Source organism: Electrophorus electricus, chromosome 6, assembly GCF_013358815.1.
Source record: "Electrophorus electricus isolate fEleEle1 chromosome 6, fEleEle1.pri, whole genome shotgun sequence".
Lineage (NCBI taxonomy): Eukaryota > Metazoa > Chordata > Actinopteri > Gymnotiformes > Gymnotidae > Electrophorus > Electrophorus electricus.
In genome coordinates, this window is record NC_049540.1 from 26,007,928 (window position 1) to 26,013,848 (window position 5,921).

The following is a 5,921-nucleotide window of genomic DNA, read 5'->3' on the forward strand; positions in this document are numbered from 1 at the left end:
TGGGTCACGGTAGACCGGTCCCCTAAGGGGTGGGAGACGCCCCCTACAGACCAGGACCGTACCACTTGCCTGCCCCTCTCGCAATCCCCTGCCTTCTGACAGGAGACACCTGCTGCTCGTTAACCATACACACTATTTATACTCCTACAGGGGCGGAGGAACAGCGCTGTACATTAGCGGATAGAACCACGGGCGGCTGTTGGTGTGACGCTGCTCCGGTCTTGCAGACTACCTGGACTTGTCATCACTACTTCAAGGATAATGGCGAATGAAGAACATGTTAGTTCAACTTCGGATCTCGCTTCCTCAATGCCGCCCGACAATAAACCTGCATCAGAATCCAATGAAACTAATGGGAAGACATCTCAACCAGGGACACATGTTTCAGTACACATCAGCATCAGAAATTATGAAAGTGGTAAAGGTGAGATTTTCCTTAGGTTCACCTCCTTATCCTTTCACACACCACACACAGTCACTGAATGTTCTACCACGTGACAGTTTTAACAAAGGAGCAGATGTCACAAATCAAATTAACCAATAGCTTTACCAAAATATTTTTAATTCAGGAACAATTTAAGGACTGAACAATGTCATTCTAAAGAAAATGTAGAAGGATATAAGCACTTACACATGTGCATAAAAACACCCACTGAGCAGAAACGTTTGAGAGATTAATGTAGGTGTCCACGCTGTTGTGCCCCCACGTACACCCCTTCCACAAGTCATCCCTGTGGACTTAAAATGTCAGTGCTCAAGAAAGTTGAAATTACTGGCAGCCCAAGCGGTTCTACTTGTGCAGAGCTTGAGTGTGGAATAGCACTGTTCTCTCATTAAAACAAGATCCCATTCTAAATCTGGAGCATACTAATGAACCTAGATAATTAACTTAGATTAAACTCATTAATGAATGGGATCTTTTAAAGTTTAAGCCTTTTAAATGTACTTGAATTAAACCTTCCTAAAACATTCCCCAGGCTTTAAACCTTTGTAATGCTACTAATGATTTGCACAGGATTAAAGAGCAATCTACTCCAGGGCTCAACGGTGTCACAACTGACTAAAGAAGGTCAGACTGCCAGAGTCATTCAGGGAATCCGATACAGCATAAATGGCCGGGGTCACAGTGGGTGGGCAGGATGACTCAGCTCGCCTTACCAGGTAATTTGTCATTATTGCTAACTGACTGTTTGGACTCTGCAGGATTTTGCAGCTGGTAGCCATCTTCATTGTGATATTGATGTGACAGAATTTTGACATAACTTTGCCTCAGTCTCCCGCTTTAACTGTTTCAGACTGATGACACTCATTTGGGGACCTCTGCTATCCTCATGAAGAACAAGTCAGTTGAGAAATCCTAGAAGTTCTGTCTAATCTGTATGAAAAAAAGATGATCCCAAATACATAACTACGTACTTTTGCATTGATAGCACTTGTCTTTATACCACTTGTACACTTTATCCTTCCATTCTCACATAAAACCTATTCTTCACACAAGAAGCATTAGCCTAAAGTTTCAACTATTGACCAAACGCAAGTCCACTTCTTTCTTGTTGCGGTCAACTATATGACCCTGAAAATAATCTTCGTATCCTTCCACCATCTCATAAATATACTTTCACTTACCCCTTAATTCTGAGCTACAACCGGAAAATTGAATGGATGCAGCCGTTCGCCCTGTGCACATACCTGCGCTTCACATCAGAACCATTCATCCTGTTCTCCCTGCTCTGCTTTTATCCTGCATCCTCGTGTAAAAGCTAGAACTGCCATTGGCTTTTATAGTATGCAATATTACGCTCCCTCACACTGCTGTGCCTCCTTTCACCCCTTTTTCTTCAATAGAAACTTGCAAATATGACAAACTTGAAATTTGGGGACTGTCATCTGGATGTTAGTGAAGACTAACGACATACATTATATGTATTATGGGAAGCATGTATGGTCACCTTGTCATCTCTGCTCAAAGAACACTGTGTAGATCTGGTTTCTTTTCACTAAAGGTTTTTTTCTGTTATACTCTCGTATCAGGTATTTATTATGAGTCATGTTCAGTAGTTATCTGCTATTCATTTTGGTGTAACTAGGATCTTTAGGGTTCTAGAGCAAAAATCAATTCATATATATATATATATATATATATATATATATATATATATATATATATATATATATATATATATATATATATATATATATATATATATATATATATATATATATTATACATACACTAAAGTACACAGAATTTCTAGAGAATGTTTAAAACAGAGGTCTTTCATCAGCTGTGCAAGTGCTGTGAAACTGTGTACTTATAAAGTAGACAGTGTAGATTTAGGCTGGCTGAAGAGGGATATTGTTAAGTTAAAGGGTCATTTGTGAATTATGCACATGTAGCATCAGCCCCAAACCTGGCGCAGTCACTGTGAACCCCCACCCTCCCTGCACCACAGGCCCTGGTGAAATTACCCCCTGACGGTAGTTATCCCACTAGTAATGACAAACACTAAAGGTCAGTTTTAAAATCTGCATCTCAAAAGTAAACTAAACACTAAGAACAACAAACATGATTACTAGGCTATAGTAATTCATATACATTTAAACTTAAGAGATGCCATTGACAGCAGTAATTTATTATTAAAAATATTCTATTGAATATTAAACACTCAATACACAACCTACATAAAAAAAACAACAACTCACAATGTAAAGACTGTATCATGTCATTTATCACCTGTCACACCCCATTCAGCAGCCAGTCAAGACCACATTCACACAACCACCAATCACAACCCCCAATCACCATTACCATTTTATCCCAGAGATGCCAATTCCTTGTGCTTCACATTGGTCTTTCCTAAGCCTAACACCAAGCTTTAAAAAAAAAAAAAAGTTTATCACTGCTGGGCTGTTTTTAAAGCTTTTTTTTCACAAGACTTTTCGTTTTTTATATTTAATAAACCTGTTTTCCTCCAACACTTGCACCTTTCCTGTTTGATACACGTCACATCATAATTGTAGCGAAGGAATTAGTATTAATGTTCATTTAATTTCAAATATGCTGTTATCGTATTCCTTTTTCAAGGTCTTGGCCACTCCTAGTAAATAAGTGGGGATGCCAGAACACTTAGTTATCCTAAAGAATGTATTGCAGAACTAAACTTGGTTAAATTTACCTTTCAATAAATGCAATATTTATGTTAAAATGGTTTGGTAATTATAGACAGGATACTCCAGTTTTTTTCCTCTAGTTTTAATGGCTTCATACTTACCAGACAGACGTACACATATGGAAATACAATCCAAGCGTTCATTCAGGTAATCATTCAGCTTCTGACATATGTGCTTTTTTTGCTGCATTGAAGGCAAATGCATCACGTAGCAGGGCTTCACTGTGTTGCTGTCCTTATTATACTGTGGGACAGATTTGTTCATTTGAGCAGCTAATATTGCAAGATAGGAGGCAACAATTGAATTTGCATCTGACAGTCATGGATTAATGTATGACAAAAAGAGTGAATGGCAATCTGTTGTGGCAATCTGTTTCCCCACTCCATGCTGGCAGTGGAAATAAAACTACTGGAGCATGGTTTAGATCATCACCATCTATCTGCTCACAGAGGATGGAGTCAACAGGCTATACATCACCAGTCCTCGATAAGCTTATACTCTACACTGCATACACTCTTCACAAAATTGTTTACAATTCATTCCAACTCAATGGGTACGAAAAGGAGAAGATTAGAATGTGATATTAGTGTCCAATCTTGTAGCACTGATATTGCATCATTATGTACCATTTACATATTTACCTACTGGGACTTAGCCATATCATGTTCATTTCTAGGCTACAGTGCAAAGATTACTTTATGAGTGCATCTCTGTTTTCTTTGTGGATATTGCAGAAAAGTAATTATGTGCCTCCCATTTAATGCATTAAACATCCCATCTGACATAAATTATAGATATGGGGGAAGCAATGTGACTCACAAGAGTGAATCATTATAGCAACTGCTCTAAAAACCATGATCGATCAAATGGAATATGGGACAACTTGTTATGGATTTTTAGTAAATATGGCCTCCACCAGCAATTACAAATTCCAAAGCAAATGACATTTGAAATGATTCAATTTTGTTTCCTCCTGACTCCCAGCCGTCCCCAATAGAGTCAGCAGAATGTGTGAGTTATTGCGGGTGACTTGCGGGCAACCCCTGGAGGCCCAGACTCCCTGGATCATCTGTGATAAATCCCCAGACAACTTCAGATGTCCAGGCTTCCTTTGAATCCACTCCACACAAACATTCTGCTTACTCCAAAACACAACGCCAGTGCTAAAAAAGGGAAAGTGAAAGGAAATATGGTAAATGAAAAGGAAATATTTCACAAATATTTAACTCTCTCTCTCTCTCTCTCTGTGTGTGTGTGTGCGCGGGTGCGTGTGCCTCTGTGAGTGCACTGGACTTCAATAATTATACAATTGCCTAAACTAATTAACAAGATTGCACCTGTTACTCAAGCGCTGAACATGTTTAATGCCTCTCAATCTATGTAGTTCTATTGACTGAATGTATTCATAGTCCTTTGGATTTGGACCAGCATTCCATAAAAAGTGAATTTCCATAGCATAAATCCGGATAGATAGATCTGCCTTAGGCAGAGCCCAAAGTATCTTTTTATTTGTGACAGTCAGGGGTGTCACTAGACCCAATTTAATGCCCAGTAAAAGGTTTCCATTCTCCACCACAATCATGGGGGCAAAAGTCAATGCAAAATCCATATTGCTTTAGGTTTTGACCTGGATTGTTTAGCAGAACTATAAGACACAAACATTAGTACTACAAGGTACTACATTTCCCATAATAACCCAGCGTCTTTCAAAACGGTTGAGTGGCTAACATTTTTAGTTACATCCAGTTTCTTTCAATTTCTCTGTACAATGGAGTTGGCAGTAGAAATTGAGCAAAGCAAATATTTCAAAGCAAGACTTCCATGCAGAAAACAAGTAATGATAATGCATACAGGCACTTATTTAAACTACCAAAAACACATATTAGACCACTAAAGCAAAGTAATATCTGTTTTAGTTAGTAAAGGCATTTGTTGTGTTAGGGGAACTGCTAACTAGAAACACAAACTTGTAAAATGAAAAAGATCAGTAGACTGATATTGGGTGGGTTCATCAACCTGACACAGGCTCCCAGGGGCTTTGCTGCCATCACAAGTAACAAAGGCTGAAGGCAGCCACCCTACCCAGGACTCAAACCCAGGTCTGCCAGGAAGTACACACAAGTTCAGACCACCGGACCATTTACCCTTCCTAAGTGACGGTCCCTGTGTGACAATATGATTAAACTGAAATGAAAATTGTACAAAACACAACTTTTCTCATGACGCCAGTGAGAGAGCAGTCAGAAAGCGAGCAGAGAACATAAGTGAGAACAGCGAGCGTGAAAGCAGATGCATTACAGGTAGAAGTGGTGAGAGAGAGAGAGCGCAAGAGAGAAAGAGACTGACTGGAAAACAAAGGGGTTGGACTGTAACCCTTTAATTCTGTGTGTGCCTCAGTACAGCAGCTAGTCTAGAAACGGCCCCTGTGACAATCTGTGCAGGGATGTCTGAGAATGTCAAAATACTTGGAATATGAAGCTGCATTAAAAATAATCCTCATCATTTCATTTTGAGTGACATTTAAAGAAAGACACAGCAGAGACACCATATAAACAGCAAAACTGTCATATGAAATTAAATACACTGTATTACAAGCAACTTTTTATGATTTAGTAATTACCTATAACTCAAATGGACTATTATTTATATAGTGATGAAGATATTACAGGGGCTGGTATTAATATGCATTAGCAATTTGGGCTGATCATAATTGCTGTAATCAAAGCATAGTGCTACATTAATTTGAAAGG

At 38.9% G+C, this 5,921-nt stretch overlaps 1 long non-coding RNA gene across 1 annotated transcript; it reads left to right on the forward strand.

The window, feature by feature from the left end:
• Positions 1-302: 302 nt before the first annotated feature.
• On the forward strand, positions 303-1,688 carry LOC118241599. Its single transcript, XR_004776229.1, has 3 exons — positions 303-424; positions 1,016-1,161; positions 1,296-1,688. It is a non-coding gene; the product is annotated as an uncharacterized LOC118241599 (long non-coding RNA).
• Positions 1,689-5,921: the final 4,233 nt, after the last annotated feature.